The sequence below is a fragment of the Anguilla rostrata genome, chromosome 6 (genome assembly GCF_018555375.3).
Source record: "Anguilla rostrata isolate EN2019 chromosome 6, ASM1855537v3, whole genome shotgun sequence".
Classification (NCBI taxonomy): domain Eukaryota; kingdom Metazoa; phylum Chordata; class Actinopteri; order Anguilliformes; family Anguillidae; genus Anguilla; species Anguilla rostrata.
In genome coordinates this window covers 41328260-41346284 of record NC_057938.1, presented here as the reverse complement: position 1 = coordinate 41346284, position 18025 = coordinate 41328260, and the positions used below count along the sequence as shown (strand labels likewise).

General features: G+C 38.9%; 1 protein-coding gene across 1 annotated transcript in view; it reads right to left on the bottom strand.

The window, feature by feature from the left end:
* The window catches only part of LOC135257215 (leucine-rich repeat and fibronectin type-III domain-containing protein 2-like), an 89115-nt gene that overhangs the window by 34529 nt on the left and 36561 nt on the right, over window positions 1-18025 (bottom strand). The window contains exon 3 of the mRNA XM_064339722.1: window positions 5384-5554. The gene's annotated coding sequence lies outside the window, so the exon portion shown is untranslated. The remainder of the gene's footprint in view (window positions 1-5383; window positions 5555-18025) is intronic.

Genomic DNA, 18025 nt, shown 5'->3' with positions numbered 1-18025 from the left:
AGCCATTTGGCAAACAGTAAACCAGTGATGATGTCACAGACTTGTGAGAGAGCCCCTGGACTAAGGTGCGGTGGGAGAAATAGCACAGATCTGTACTTGCGGTTTGTACACAGCCCGGATGCAACACAAAAATCCACAGCTTATTAAACATCCCTGCTATGGTCCTGTGCCTGTTCCGTTCATCCTTGATGTTTCATACACTTCGATGAATCATCAAATTATTTCCTCTGGATTTATCTTTGAATGACTCATTTCATAAACACATTTATCTGAAATACTAAGCACTTCCACCCCTCTCTCTCTCTCTCTCACTCTATCTCAGGACCATAGTCAGTGCATTCTCAGTTCTGTCTGTGCAGGAATTCAAGACAGGGGCTAATATGTTTCATTAAACCATTACACTCAAATGGATTTGAACAACGTCAAATTGGAACCCCCCCCACCCCCCACCACCAGAAAAAGCTCCCCTCACTCGGAAGTCAGAGTATTTACGGTTCAATAGGCTAAATGCATTCCACAGAAAAACTGCAGCCTCTCAATCCATACCATACATCCAATTAGTTTGATGATTCATCGATCAGGTAAAGCTCAGGGAATCATAGACAAAGGGTGCTTCAGGGAAATGTTTTTAATTGGGGCCTATTTAATAAGCTGCTCATTCAGACCCTGAATTGCACCTCAATTGCAGGTAATTGAATTGTGATTCATTGAGACCGGTTAAATAAAAAATTTCAAATAGGCAGGAATGGAAACCACAACCACTCCATGATTAGGCTAATTAACAGTCTGAGCAACAATGAGCAGAAAACATATTGCCACCCTGCAAGATCCTGGAATGCAGTACGTACTGTTTGAAAAATATTTTTGCAAAAGCTGAATGATGGAATCGGATATAACTGCCACTCTTTATACTAATGGATGGATTAAATAGTGATGCAGTTACCACAAAGTTTCTGCCGCTCTAGACTCATTGATAGGGGCTAAATGGCTTTGGGAAGTAATGGATGTGAACAGGATTTTTTTTTGTTACTCGGGCAATTCTGCCTTCAATTCTGTAATTACCATTTTAAATATGCCCAGACATTTGAGTGCAGATGACGCTGAAGTCGATGCATGTCAGCCCAGGTGATTAGTGCAGCTAGACAAAAACCGATTAATTTCTTCCAGTAAAAATTTTTTAGAAATGGTTGATAAATAATTCAGGGTTTATTGACCTGCAGTACTTTGTCACATGATGTAAAACAACTGATGTGATCTGTCTTACCAAGTTGAAGTTTAAACACCTTTTCTAACCTAATGATGGAATTTGATAATGAGGCTTGATTTAGTGTTAAAGGCACAGGTGTTCATATGAAGACGATTATTTATATAAGGGTATTAATTTGTGTTGTTGCACTGGAATTAGATGAAAGAGAGGTAAAACAACAAAATAAAGAAGACATTTGATATAAATAGGCTGCCCTGCTTCTTGAATCAGAAGACACATGGAAAGTTGCTTTCTGCATATGAACTATGCAAACTAGAGGCTACAGGTACAGGTAAATGCAAAAGCAGAAATTAATCTATTTGACTCCAGATAACTAGTTGCAACTCCCTGCTTTAACAATTGATGTACTTTTTTCATTACACTTTAATGGGGCAGTTGCTCAGGGCCTACATATATACGTGTCACACGTGCATGTAGTGCATGATGAAGGTATCGTGTTGCCGACTAATTAAGACTTACCAGATGACTGAGATTATTATATTCTGAAACCAATTTAGAATATACTAGTTGGTCAGACAATCTTACAGTATGGATATGTGTAGCTGGAGCACTGTTATAATAATAATAATAATTACAGGCCTGTGCTGCCATTGTTATTTTTGAGGCACAATTGCAGTTATCGCACAATATGTTTGGGTCCTTAATTAATTGCGTCCTGTAATTACTTAAACTAGGCTTTGACACCAAAATAGTTGTACATACTGTATGTTTGTATGAAGCTACTATATGTACTATTTGTTATTGATGGGGGTGTTATGTATTATGTCTTATAATGTATAAGTATAGAAACTGGATAATACTTTGAACAGCATTATATTTGACTTTCATTGAAATTTCAACAAAATATGTGTATCCATTTGTAAATCAATGGGAACTAAATTTCACAAAATCATCTCATGAAACTCTTTCCATATCAATTTTTGATTTTTTGTTTTTCTTTGCAATTTTCTGTTGCTTGCTGTCTAATATTAAAGACTGGTTTAATTACTTCATTGCTTTCCATTTCATTTTCATAATTTGGAAATTTACCATGATGTTTAAAGTATATGAATCCATATTACTATTGTCCAACTAAAGATAAGCTGTTTATTTGAAGACCTCTTGCCAATTAAAATAATTGAACACTCATTCTTGGACTCTTTATACTTCCATCTTAATCGTGCTTTTAACTAGAGCCAAACACCTTATAGACTCAAGTTAAAATGCAAACAGTCACTGTTCTGACCCATGAGAAAGAGACAGAAGAAAATCTTTCAGAACTCTGTTCCTATTCACTAAAAGGGAGTCCTGTAGCCATTTGTCCGGCATCACTGCATTCTGATGTATCTCAAGAACCTCCCTTTCACAGCTCCTAAAGCATATCAGATGTAATTCATACATACAGCTATTTTGTTATTAAGAAAGTTGCAAAAGGATAAAGTCAGCCAAAACCCAATATGGTATCCCTAGAATGTTTTACTACAATAACACCGTGGCACCCTAATATTAATTAGAAAATTAATGTAATACAAAATATATATGTATTTAGGAGTTAGTAATTCCATAGATACGTGTCAAATATTTACTACAGTTTGTTTATTTTTTGATATGTGGTGAAAATTGTTTTTTTCCCCCAAGGATTTGCAAGCATCATAACTGAAAGAAAAAAAAAAATCAAGATGCTGATATAGCCTCCTGAGTATGCTCATTAAAGATGAGATTGTCTAATGAAGCAAAAAGCATGAGACTAACATATTTAGCAAGCCATCGTCCCTGAAATTACTTGTCAACTCCAGCTTCATTATGCTGTAGATTTTATGTAGTTCCAACCAGTTAAATTTTCACAATGCACAGACTACAAATTCAAATGCTCACAAGGTTTTCCATGATTGCTGGAGACTTCAAGTTGCCAGAGACCTCTCTCCAAAAGAGAAAGGGCTTCTTTTTGTTGAGTGTTTCTCATTTTTCTGGCACTTCACATCACCTTGTGCCATTGACTAGAGTGGGAGGGGGTGAGGCAGGAAAATTATGCATGTAAGGTTCCTGACATATAAAAATGTGAATTTTGTTCCCCTTTCTAGAGTGACACGACTCATTATAGATCCACATTTTCAGTAACATACATATAATAAACAATTGACTACAAAAGAACTTGAAATTCACAGGTGTGAAGCCTGGATGGATTTTATGCTAACCAGATCAGCCCCATCATCATCAGAGTCACAGAATGATCGATGATTCAGTAACTGGCCAAATCACTTAATAAACTGCATGATCAGGAATAGCTGAATTGCTACAAATTTACAAAAAACATTATCAATAAAAATGGACTTGTCTCCAAAAATGGCTCTTCTCATTTTATGATGGGACAGTCCAAGTGTTTTGACATACAGCCTTTATCTGTTGTGTTTTTCTGTTGGCGGTGTTAAACCTAAAGCATCACCATAGTTGTACAAGTTAACTTATAATATAAATTATGTGCCTTTGTTTATTTATTTATGTATTTATTTATTATTGCAATTAGTGAATGATGAAGTAATGAAAAAGGTTAAATGTTTCAACAGAAGATATTTTATTATTTTAATCTACAGCCCTATATTGATTTAAATCAGTCAAATCAAAATCAAGGCAATTCTAATGAAAAATCCCAGAAAATGTTTTATTTATCAGGAGAGTATACCTCAAATTATATTTTCTAAGAATTCCAGAGTTCTATGTTTAGGAATTTATGGAGACACAATGCTGTACTGCATTTAAAGTGCATTGTGCTCGTTTATTATCCCTTGAGGTTTGCATTAGTGGGCTGAGTTCTACCCTTGATCTGTTCAGAAAGAGAGACTCAAGGGAAATCCTTGGATCACAGTATTGCCTCTTTCCAATTTTCATAAAATAAATAAATACAGAACAATTGGGCAAAGTGAAAGTTCAAATGACATTTTCCCTACCACTGAATGGTTGAGACCCCAAAGTATAGCAGTTTAAAGCTGAAGCATAATGTCGATTTATCACTTCTTTGGTGTAATTAATTGCCAGTCACCTATCATAATATAGCACACGCAAACAAGAGCTGTACATGCAGATATTTGTCTTTTTGTTATGAAATTGACATTTGTAACAGGCATGCACATTCACAGCATGCAAAAAAGATGTTAAATGCCTTAATACTGATAGAAAAGGAACGTGCACAGTCACCAGTTTCACTGTTGTCAAATTATTATTTCCTGGCAGACCCACTTAACTGTAGTTTCCTCTTGGCAGACTGGCTGTATGTAATTCTGTCTCCCCTGGCTTTAGTACCATTAATCTACCAGTGGGACGGTGCAGCCAACTGCCCCAATGACTCATGCTGCAGACACTCACTTCCGTGATGGAAAGGGATGCAATAACATCCAACAACGCGATGCGGAGCTAAACAAGAATTCTGCGCTTTGCCTCCTGGTCCTGAATCTCAGTCTCAGGCTTGATGCACTATCAAGGATCCAACACCACCTCTGTTAGTTCATGCGCACAGCTTGTCTTATATCCTTTTCTCAAAGGGTATGGATCAGCGGCATTAACCCAGGTTTATTCCAAACTTTAAAGACTCAATCCAAACTGACTGGCAAACCGAACAATACTAAACACTACATCACAAAACAACTGGATCAGTGGTAGCCCATTGCTGAAACCATCCATCCATCCATCCATCCAACCATCCATTATCTACACCCACTTATCATGGGCAGGGTCGCGAGGGGTGCTGAAGCCTATCCCAGCGTGCATTGGCCGAGAGGCAGGAATACACCCTGGACAGGCCATTGCTGAGACCGCCCTACTTAATCTGCTTAATCTGTGCCAAAAAGGGCAGAGGAGTGTCTGTTTGGCACGCTCACACAAATGCAACAGCATCTTCCGGAGCACTAATTTTAAAGGCATTAATCCAGCAGATCGCACAGCCAGCTGCCCCAGAGGTGCTCAGGGCACATGCTCCTATCTTGCTGGACAAAAGTAAATCTGGAGCTGAGCAATGGCTACAGTATATTATCCATTACACTCCCAATTTCCAATGGTCAAGCAGTGCTGTGAAAAAAAATTCATACATAAATATTTCATGGGTTTGATCTCCATGTGGCTGTTGGACAGTAATGCAGCACTCACAGTGTAATGGTGAGGGCGGTGAGACAGGAATCCCTTTAGGTCAGGTTTCCATCCTCGCTCGTCGGTGGGGTCACCAGCGATGGGGTCATGCTGACTGTCACACAGTCCCACTGCTATTGTACGATGTCACACCCAGTGGCTGCGATCACGGCCTGCAGTCTGGAATGTAAGCTGGAATCAGAAATCATGGCAGGCATTAGCACGAGCAGACCTTAGCTCCTTACATCACAGGCATTTAGCAGGCGCTCTTATCCAGACGGACTTACACAACATTTTCACATAGCATTTGCATTGCATCCATTTATACAGCTGGATAAATACCGAAGCAATGCAGGTTAAGTACCTTGCTCAGGGGTACAACAGCAGCGTCCTATCCGAGACTCGAACCAGCAACCTTTAGGTTACAAGCCCAGGTCCTTACCCATTATACTACACTGCCTCCCGCCATCATGAAAGCTTTATCAAAAATACATAAACACGTCACATTCGCAAAGGGTCCATCTTACACTAAGTTGGTACAGTACTATATGTCAGAATGATATGGTACTACCCAGTCAGCACACCGTGAGATCTGAAAACACGCTTCACCTTACGCCAGGGCTGGTGACTGAGCATAACTGACAATGCCGGGGTGACAAGCACAGCGGATAGAGCACTCAGGGACAGAATTTGTCAGCAGGGTAAGGGCCTGTCAAGGAGATAGCCTGCCTGGGGTGCATCAATCACTTTTACTGCTCATTAAGTCCACCAGAGACGCACTGCAGATTAGTATATTGCACTCTGCATCCTGTGGCTAAATATCAATAATTGCTACTGGGAATTTTCTTTATGGAGCAGATATTTCCCTCTAAATATGACAGATATTGGTTCCCTGGTAATTCAATTAACTGAGAAAAAAAAATAGCTTATCAAATACCTGGAAGGATTTCTGTGCTTCCTTAAACTATTCACATTCATCCTCTACATCAGTATATGTCACATTTAATAGAACTAAGATGCAGTATATTCTAGAATAAATTTTGTGAAATATCTTCCGTAAGGAATGAAGCTTGTTGATTTTTATACCATGGGTGACAACCAGCATTGTTCTGTAATCTGCGTATTTGGTATTATTTTAGTCGGCGTATACCATTTTTATGGACGGAATCAGACTTAATAGCATGCTTTATACCTTTCATTGATTTTAAAAAATACCTTGAAACTTTCTGATATAAACAGGCATAAATATTGAATACAGTAGCAACGGCTGCTTTCTCTGAAACCACTGCTCAAAATGACATAAGTCACTGCCGACAGAACTGGCATGCAGGATAACTTCATACAGTGCACATCTTCTTGGTTGTCTGTCCAAGGTCTCCTCATGTCATATTCTCATGTCATTCTGTCGTGCAATCAGCAAGGCCATCTGCACTGCATGCGAAGCTCGCACCACTCTCAAACTGCCATCTGATCCCCCTACTGTAGGGCTCTGGGTCATCACAAATTACAACCCTCGTACAGATCAAAGCAATGTGAAATACTGCAGCTCACGATGGCGAATGACTGACAGTGGATCACGAGCTCAACAGCAAACCCTCCAACACCTAAATTGTTCCGCCCTGTCAGCTCTGTTCTGTCAAACATTCTTTTATCGAACCAGTAATATAAGGACTGGGGCCTCATTTTTAGCTAATGACGGCAATTCAGCCTGAAATCTATGAGAGGTTCAGAACGTTCATGAATGTAAAATTGTTTTTAAGTGCCACTTAATTTTGAAGGGTTTTAGGAAACACCATGAACATCATATGTATAGGGATGTATAAAGGATGTAGCTCATACTACCACCAGGTTTATATGTGGTGACATAGGGTGACATAGCTCAGGAGGTAAGAGTGGTTGTCTGGCAGTCGGAGGGTTGCCGGTTCGATCCCCCGCCCTGGGCATGTCGAAGTGTCCCTGAGCAAGACACCTAACCCCTAACTGCTCCCAACGAGCTAATTGGTATTGCATGGCATCCTTTCACAGTTGATGTGTGAATGGGTGAATGAGAGGCATCAATTGTAAAGCGCTTTGGACAAAAGCGCTATATAAATGCAGTCCATTTACCATATGTCCTTTTGAGAAATAAGGCAGAGGATAATATTCCATGTACAGGTATACTATTCCTCCTTTGCCTGAGCAGAGTGTAGTTCTGCAGAGAAATGTAATTAAATAATGTAGTAATTAACCCTAACCCTTTCATAGCACCTGAAAATCCAGACAGCCATCATTTACTGTATGAATGAAAGATGTCCTCCCTCAGTTAGCAAATGTCAGCTCACGGAAGCTGCCACAGAGTTCATTTTTGCTATCTTAATTGTGGTCTGCTACTGGTTATGCTGTTATTGTAAATGGTTTTAACATGTCGGAAGACATCTCCAATGGCTTCACACATATGAAAGCTTGACCAAATACATAATTCAAAATGGCTTTTCTGCATTCTTAGCTATAAATACTTCTCGTTTGGGAAAATCATAAGCAATACCACCATAGGTATACCAATTAAAAGCAGGTACAGTTTATGATGGCACCTTCACACATCTTCTTAATTCTGCATAATGCAATGTAAATTTCCTGCCCTTGCAACAATATCTTCTGCAAATGTGAGACACTAACAAGCTCATTAAATTACAAATAATTAAAAAAAATACATGAACAAATAATTCTAATTCAAAACAGTGTACCATCATAGCATATAGAAAAGATCCTACTAATGCTTGCTAGGCAAGTGAGGGTCTTATAATGTACTTTAAATAATAAAAGAATAAACCTGTACAATTCCAGTCAAAGATTTGTTGGCAAAGGACTTTAACTTAAATTATAATCGGGAGCAGAAATTTAGTTTCAGTACATACCATTTACTTCGGTATTTACTGAGTTTAAAATGAATTGTTCAAAAAGATTTGTTTGTTCAATTTGGAACCAGTGGAAAGAAAAGAACAGATATAGCGTTCTTTCATTGAATGAAGATAGTGTCATCATTACATTATAGTAAATACTATGCTATAATAATAATAATACTATAATTTTAACAAAAGGATGAAATAGTTACTTGTTCAACACCCTGGTATGTTAATCGAAAGAAAGATATGTAGGTTGTGAGTACCCATGACATAATAACATCAACAACAAAAAGAAGCCCTCATGCAATTTCTTCTCTGTTCTCTACATTTAGCTGCATTACTTGTCTAACAAGCTCTTTCCTGCACAGCACAGTAAACATGGAGGCATAAACCCATGAAAAGGTCAATGAATACAAAAATATAGACAAAGTGTGTATAACAGATTGGGGTCCTTGTAACATCATTACCTTATGTAGATTGCATTTAGCTCTTGCGTTTGCATAATGACCACATTAACTATTTGAGCTCAAATGAAGGCTAATTAATTGTATCTGTAACATTTTAGCTGAGACTGGAATGCAATGTTATCATATTCCATGGCACTCATCTTTTCATCCAATCTATGTTTGTTGGGTAGATAATTTGCTGAAATTATATTAGTGTAAGACACCTTTCTTACTCAAAATTTTGAAACAGATCTGATCCTGAAAAGACAGCATATTAATTCCACCACCTTTTCATCCAATTGAAAGCCTATGCATGAGAACAAGCAATACAAGAGACAGACAAACTTCAATAAATGTGCATTGAGCACTCACCAAAGGCCATGTAAATGGATTACTCACTAGCATTGAATCCAAGAGGGTATCTACAAAAATGAAAATCTTCACAGAGACTTTTTTTGGAGACACAGCACTTGTGCAAGAGAATGAGGGAACTGAAAAGAAATTACAGCATTGTGGTTCGGTTTTCAATTAGACAGTAATAGAATGAAATCCATATCACAGGCAGTCACAGACAGTCTACAGCTTTAGGATCAGACTGGAGACTCCTCACCACACACCCACAAATAAATATTTTATTTGGCTGCCTCAGTTCCTCTTTTATTGATATTAAGGCCACACAAACCATTCTATTTTAAATAAGCAATGATGAACAGAACTGATATCACAGTATACAGGGGTTTAAACCACACCTTGAAATTTATGTCTGAGCAATGACTCTCCAGAGATTTTTGACCAACCATGTTAGGCTTTGTCTCAAATGATTGCTCTATCTAACTATGATGAGTAGTCCCACTGGCCAGTAGATTTGGTTAAACACCTGGCCCCTGGTCATTCAACACTGAACAGTTTTTTGTACTTCAAAGACAATATTGCTATCAGGGTACAAGAGACCAGCCACACCAACATTTCCCCATCTAGTTCCTCACTGTAGCTTAGAATTTTTCTAAAAATCCATGCTTATTCCACATCCTCCCTCTTCCATTTTGAAATGACTCATCAACACTCCCGTACTGAAATATTCCCTGCCAATGCAGAAGTGTGCACACCAGCACATGCGGCCACTGAAATGGTTTCTCTCTGCAATCCAGGCAGATAGCAGGTAGACAACCGACCAGAGGTATTTAATTTATCATACTGTGCAACGAGACAGGAGCTACCTTCCATGCTAATCGAAACTGTCCCTTCCTCTAAGAGGTTACGGCCAATTAAGGGGGACTCTATCTTCAGCTAATTAGGACACTTGGGAGCCCCCTCTCTGAATGTTTTTAAATATATCAAACCATGTGTTGTGCAACAACTAAACTTACAGAAAATTTCATTCAGCACATTTTCAGGTTTATGCAACAAATAACAACAACAAAAAAAATTTGAAAATGCAATTATTTTCATTGTGGTCATTTCACCCTGATTTTGAGGTGGGACAGAAACTGGTTGAACTGTTCCCATAAAAGAATTACAGCAAAATCTAAATTAAAATGATAGACATTTGAATTTGTATTAAACATACATAATCACACTCAATAGGAAGGATGTGATAATACAACTTTAATTCTAAGTCATTGAAATGTAAGACATAATAACCTATTCTTTATTAGTGCAGATCTAGTGTATGTCTGTGATGTTGAGATCTACAGATCGAGCTGTGTGTCACATTAACCGGCTCCACCCACATGCTGCCTTGTGATTAGATTTACACTCTCTGCCATTTTGTCTAAGAAGGGTCAGGGGATTGGGTCAGGGGCTATAGAAAATAATTTGGGGATGAGCTGGAAACTTTTGATAGACTTCATTGGATATCAATAACAGGCCCAGGAAAGGTTATTAAACCTAATCCCCGTTTCCCCTACACTGAACAGAATGGGTGAGACTCCTTCCAAGGATAACGATGTTCCTGTGTAGCCACATATGAAATTTTATGCTCAAAGCAAGCACATTTTGCTCCAGCAGCTCTGTTATAATTACTATGCTCAGAAATGCAGTGGTGGATGAAATCTCCACAGTGGCTTGGAGCTGACAGTGCAGTTTGACTATGATGACTACATCCCTAGCAGACCACCAGTAATGCAACTAAACCCAACGGTCCACTTAAATACATATAGTTGATTATATACCTGTACATGCACTTTCAGCTAGTCAAAAATAAATAAATAAATAAATAAATTGATAATTAAACATTTCAGAAAATATTGACTGCACCTTTACTGTATATTCTATGCATGTGACAGGGCACCACACTTCTACAAGCTGAAGCTGATGCTTTTTTAGATACCGTGCTTATCTTGATGGTGGGGAGAAACCATCTGATTCGACTCAAAATAAAGATTCTTATATTCTCGCTCCATTCATGATGCATCCCCAATCCCCAGCACAGATGACGGGAGGTGATGGCAAGAGCTTAGCACTGTTTAATCAAATTCTAAACCACATTTTGCATGAAAGGAAATCATCTTCTTTCTCTTCTAAGCAAACCACGGGGTTGTTCACATAGTGCCAAGATAAGAGACCAATTATTCTCTTCGAAGCAAATATGCATATGGAGACATGACCTAAAAAGTGTAATGGGTCATAAAGAAACCTTAAAGGTCTCATCCTCTAAGAGAGACAGGGGTTTCTTTGCGTTTTCAAACCAATCCTCTTTAACTTGCTTTTTCATCTACTTAATATAGTGTGCAGACATTAGTTCTATACTGCGGAATATACTGTAATTCCCCCAACTCTTACATAGTCCCAATCTGGTATTACAGACAGGGATAACAGCACAGAAAATGTAAAATAATCTGACAGAAATTTCCACAGTAAATCTATGGAAGCCTGCTTGATTCACAGCTGGTGGTGATGGGTATTTAGGGCTTGCAATGAGACAAAGAGGATTAGAAAGGGACCATGATTTAACATCAGTGGAATAAAATCATTCCCACTGAACATGTACCCAGCCTTTCCAGCCAGCGACAGTATGGAAGCTCTATCCTGTCTGTGCTTAAATGCGTTTTTCATGTTCAGACTGTGTTTGGGAGGATTTCACCCAACATTACGTCACATGAGATTTTCCCCCCAGAGCATACAGTTCCACTGAGATGAGAGGTTTATCATTCCAGAAAACATGCGTCTTTCATCATAATGATGTACCAAAGATCCAGGGACATATGTACCATAGATACTGCTAGATACTGCAAAACCCTCTATATGTCACTAGTTTTACACATGTTGTTTTCTAAGGGTAAGTAAAAAATCATTGTCTATCCTGCAGACACATGACATTAACTGGACTGGCAGCAGTACTGTCCATAGTGATACAGATTTCCCCATGATGGAAGGGCTTGGTTTTTATAGATGTACTGAATGGCATTTTAAAAGGTCAGCCCATGAGGGTTTCTCTGACCTTTCTCACCTAGAGCACCATTGGGTCTAGCTGACTCCCCACCCCCAAGCCCCTCCCCCCTCCCCCCCAGCCCCTCCCCCCCAGCCCCCCACACACAGGCAGTTAATTATACAACTTCACCCATAGAAGACACACTCACTTCTGTCGCTAATAATGAGGCCACATGGAATAACTCATTTATCTGTCATTGGTACCAGATGGGACCATCTCTGTTCTCAGCTCATTTCTAGTTCATATCTAAACACATAACGTAAAACAATGCGCACGTTGTGTATTTTGAAATGTGTACGGCATCTTTATCAAGTCTTTAATGCAACACTTAACAGGCACACATGTAAACAGTCTTATAAATATAATTATTAATCACTGCGTCTTCTATCTCCTGCACAGAATATGTATTAGCATTAGCATTTGCCATCCTGACAAACAAGCAGAAAGTACCAATGAATCCGAACTCTCTTCGGTGCCTGGTTTGACAGGACTATGGGTAAAAGCCAGACAGTTCCTGGCAAATGTGTGAAGGCTGTGCCCACTGTGTACTGCCAAATGTAAGCATGTAAGGGATCAACAGACAGTTTCTAGAGCAAGGGATGACAACATTGCAGCCAACATTGATATCATGTTTTGACACATATTTTGTGTTTCTCCAATTACAACAAGTAGTGGGTCTAATTATGTTTAAAATGTATGAATTGATTAATGAAATGAAGCCACTTTATTTTATCTCCTTTGCTCATGCAGCCTACTGGCCAACCATTTTCAGTCGAAATGGGGTTCAATTCATTAGTGAAGATAAAGTGAGTGGATGTACACATTACTATTTTCATACGATTTGATTTATAGAGAGAAACATCAGTCTTGCTCAGGAAGCCAGCACAATTATTTCTGGGCAGAGCTTCTTCCCACAGGAGACCAATGGGCCATCACTTTCAACTATTTCATGTACCAATTATATCCTTATTGACCCCCTTCTAAAAATGTTCTATTGTTCACAATTTCTTCATGATTGGTTTTCATATTTTTCTTCTTGAAGAGGGGAATCCCAAAGGACAGGGATTAGCTGTCACAGAAATAAATCTCATTGGGAGAGAGGAAGGAAGGCTACTAATCATGGTGAGCATAATGTATTACATAAGCACAAATAATACAAATACACACATGCACATGTATGTGTGCGCACACACACAGACACACACACAAACACCTTCTGCATTAATGGGCAGCCCGTGCAGGGCATGTTTGAGAATCTCATCCCCAGTATCAAGTATGGACCCTCGCACCCACACACACACACAAACATCACTGTTGTTGTCCTCTTACACACAAACACACACACATCACTGAGGTAGTCCTCTTATGGACACACACACACACACAAACACACACGTACACTGACAAGTCCTCTTTGACCCACACAGACAGTTTTACACACACCCAGACCCGCCCCCCCCCACACACACACACAAGCAGTATAATATAATATCAGTGCCAATAAAGTCTTATAAAATAAATTAACCGCATCTTTATATGCAGATGCATTCACAAGTTGAATTATGAAGGATATTTAAAGTATGCAATTCATTTCACCATTGCAGAACAAGTAATATACAGTATATGAGTATGGCTAAGAAAAATAAATAAAAATGTCAGGATGCATTGCATGTTATTTACTCAACAAAAGTGTTTTAAGAGAATGTTCTGAGAAAATACTGAAATGCTTAGAATCCCAATTTCCAAAAATGAACAATCCACTTCAGGGCATTTGTAGTAGACTTTTCTTGAAACAATATGTGCAGAAAATTGAGACAACAATCTCATGTAATATATCCAAAGTATGAAGAAAGTCAAATGAGTAGAGCCTTGTTTGGGCAAAAATGTAGACATGTAAACATCCTTGAGATAGAATAGCACCCTGATGAAGTTTGATGGTATGGTGCAAAGTGCCCCCATATGACTCAGAGCTGGACATTAGGTAGTATTCTATTTAAAATATACTGTAACCAGAGATGTTGATGACAAAACAATCCACCGTAGAGCTCAGTGACTGGATATAAAGACACAGGTTTTATGCAGTGCCACACACAGACCTGCTTAGAAAGTGTAATGATATTTCAAGGAAGAGATCACACCATCATTATCACAGTCACCTCCAGCAGCACTAACAGCAGCATTAAAGTACATATTTTAAAATGGCTTCATAAACTGAAAGCATCCACAGTAAATTCTGTAATTCTGCTCTAATCCTCTTCCTCCATGGAAAGCCCACTCTGATCTGGGGGTGGGGGGGGGGTTGCTTTATGAAACAAGAGCTGCCACTGGTATGAACCTTTGACCCTAATTTATGGAAAGGCAGGAAACAACCCAGATACCCCAGCATGCATTGCATCCTAAAATGACAACATGGCAAGACGAGGAGGTGTCATGTGTGAGAACCTGATTTGTGCTGACAAACATGGAACTGTGCTAGAAGCGAGGTTCTGGCTGGGCTGTGGAACAAATATGAGCTTTGGAGGTTGTTATGACAATGTAAGAGAGTATGCAGATGCATGGGTAGTGGTGATGATGTTGCTGGTGGTGAAGAGAGCACATTTCCTAGCCTTGACATCATACGTTTAGGTGTGACCTACACCATTAAGCTAATGATGGCCTCTGAACAGTTACTGTACAGCTGGTAGCCAAGCCAGCCAAGGTTCCTTGGCTACTGATACATAAAAGTTGTTTGATGCTCACCTGGTACTTAAAATGAGCACTCTGAGATGTGTCCCTCTTCTCTGACTGGTAGGAAGTTAGTTCACCTATATTACACTATGCAGCTCATGAAGTGTAAAAAAGCCACTGGCTTTGGGGTGGTGAATTGAAGTGCTTACAATCAAACTACAGTGCTCCCTGAGAATTTACACTTCACATGGGCCTAAACAATTTGAGATAAGGGGGAGGGGAGTCCACCAATATAGTAATATACAATGGCTACAGTGGAAGATTATTTTCAGTGGAGGGGGGAATTTGTTTTGAAGGGGTGAGGGACTATAAAACAAAATGTTCAAAACAAAGTGACCAAAAGGACCCCTATTCCCTACCCCCATTATGCTCAGGGGAGACACACAGCACAGAAAGTAGGACAAATATATCACAATGGACTGTTATCATAATAACAGAAAGGATGAACAAAATGACATTTTCTTACTTGAAAATAACTTAAAACATTCATAACAGTTTTACGAATATACTTCAGATCCATAACATTATTAAATATTTAATGAAAAAAGGAATTTTAAAGCCCAGCTAAATATGTCCTATATCTTTCCCTGTGCTTGTGTGATATAAAATGAGTTAAGTTACATTACATTCATTTGGCAGACGCTTTTATCCAAAGCGACGTACAAAAGTGCATTTTCATGATCGTAGACAACTGCTGAACACGGGTTCAGTAAGGTACAATTACTTATTTTGTACAGCTATTTCTAGCCGAAGTTAAGTGTTATGACCTGAATATCTACATATAGATTCATGATTCAAGCAAAAGAAAGAGACACAGAAAACACAGCTATGAAAGTGCCTAGTTATGTTTTATAAGCAGCACAGTTGTCTGTAACCCAAATTATCTGCAGCCTTACAGTCACTTGTTTGGTGTCTCGCTGATTATCTTCCCCTGAGGGGTCCTGGAGGGCCTGTGGTTTGTGGTCTCTGGAGTTCCAGTGACTCCAAAAAATGAAACAGGAAAATAAACAAGTCCCCCTTTGATCTATAAAACATGACGAGTTCAACCAGCATGCATCCATTCATTAACAACAAAAATAAATACACATGAGACAGGATACAAAAAAAAAAACTAATTAAGGAAGTGTTTCATTTGTGTAAGAGAAGACCGGCGGTCCTAAAATGTTTCTCAACAGCACTGGAACTCAAGCTCCTGACCAGGTCATGACCCAGTGATGTCAGTGGCCATCTCTAAAGCCGCAAGGTGAGCAATAAGCCCGCAAAGACTGAAATGACCCAGTGCTCTAGCACAGAAGAATGTAACTCACCACAGGCTATCCTATCCTGTTATGTGCAGGTTGAGCCCTGGCAGTTTTACAGAGCGATGGGACAAAGGATAGTAGATTGCGGGTTCGGTCCCAGCTGGCTCCAAATGGTGCACTAAAACAAGCAGCCTACAGTGTGGAGGAGCAGGGGGTACAGAGAGCGGATCAATCACCCAAACTCTGTCCATTGATTTACTTAGGGCAGAATGTCACAGAGGCACTGCTGTCCCCGGCATTACTGTCTCTCTGTCTTTAAAGAAAGACTCTGCCTTTAAAGAACAGGTGTGTTATTCCCCCACATAAACTGCGAGACAACACACATTAAATATCAGTAAATACCAGTTCCATTAACCGCTGCGATCAGCAAACGGTTGACGAAAAAAACGAAAAGATGTTCCAATAAAGTGCGAATACTACTTTAATAAGTGCTTAAATTAATACAGCAGTAAAGCTGGTCTGGCTCTGTGCCACCAATGCGAAGGTCATGAAATGCTATGAATATTCAATTTATTAAGATTTCTGTGAAGGCAGATTGAAAATCAAACAGATAAATGAATAAAAAAGGCACAGCTCATAGAGTAGTAGGCATGATCTACTGCGGGCAAAGCAGCTTATAGGATTAAGCACCGACGAACCAGGCTGTGTTGCAGTCAAGGGGTAAATGAATAAACAATTCAGAATTAAATTATGCTGCAATGGAAAACCCATTCACTATGGAAATCCTCCCACCACAGTGTGCATCTCACAAAAAGATCAGAGGTCAGAGAACCATTGTCAAATGTGATTTCAACTACTAAGTACAATTTCAAATGCAACTGTAAGTAAAACAAATTAACAATATGGATACTATATATGTCAATAAATGTTTGTAGAGTAAGGCCATATGACAATATTGTTAGAATTATAGTCCTACTGCACAGGCTTATACTACAGGCGCACGCAGTACCTATCCACTGTAAACCTAGAAAATATCTCTAGCATTCAGAAAGATGAACAGCCCAAGTTTGGGCTATCTTCTGACAAATCACATCTCAGTAAAGGTGGGTCTACAGGTGGAGGAGATAATTCAAACTGTAAAGTCAAAAAAAGTGTAAATTATTAGTATTATTTATTTATTTATTTATTATTGTTATTATTATTATTATTAGTGTGAAATTCTTTGATTCACATGCCCACTCCAGGGAAATTTGTTTAACAATGGCCAAAAGAGCTGACCTCAGATTACCTCCTATGTGGCTTATATAAGGAGGATATATTTTCCTTTCAGCTCTAAAAACAAATGAACTACATTGATACTTGTATTAATATTCTAGCTGCAATCGTTATGTAGCAAAAATGAACCAAAATGTGATCAGAATGACTTTATTTTTTATATCAAAGTTGGCATTTCATAATGGGTTGCAATGGGGCAAGAACCTTTCAGCCGTGTGCACAACCGTGAAAGTGTTCCTGTGGCACTAGTTCTGAAGAACTCAGCGTCCAGGGTGAGAATCAGACACACACTGTATCAACACTGCTAAATCCACGATTTGGCTATTGCTGCTGCAGAAAGTGCTGTGGGATGTTGAATCTTGAGATTGCTCGAGATCTGACTGTCTGGGATCTGAGACTGCTTGTTCAGTTGTCTTTAATTGCAATATTATGGATTTGCATTTCCTCCAAATGATGCATAATATAAGGCTCTGAGATTATGTAAGTGGAGAACTCCCCAAAAATGTAATGCTGTTGTTTGCATGTTGTACACAACTGGGCAATTATGATAGCTTTGCATAATGCAATACTCTGAAAGGAACAGTAAAAGTAATGAAGTTGATTTATTAACTATAATTATCAGTTTACTTGTGAATACAAGTGATACCTTGGTTTTTAAGGTA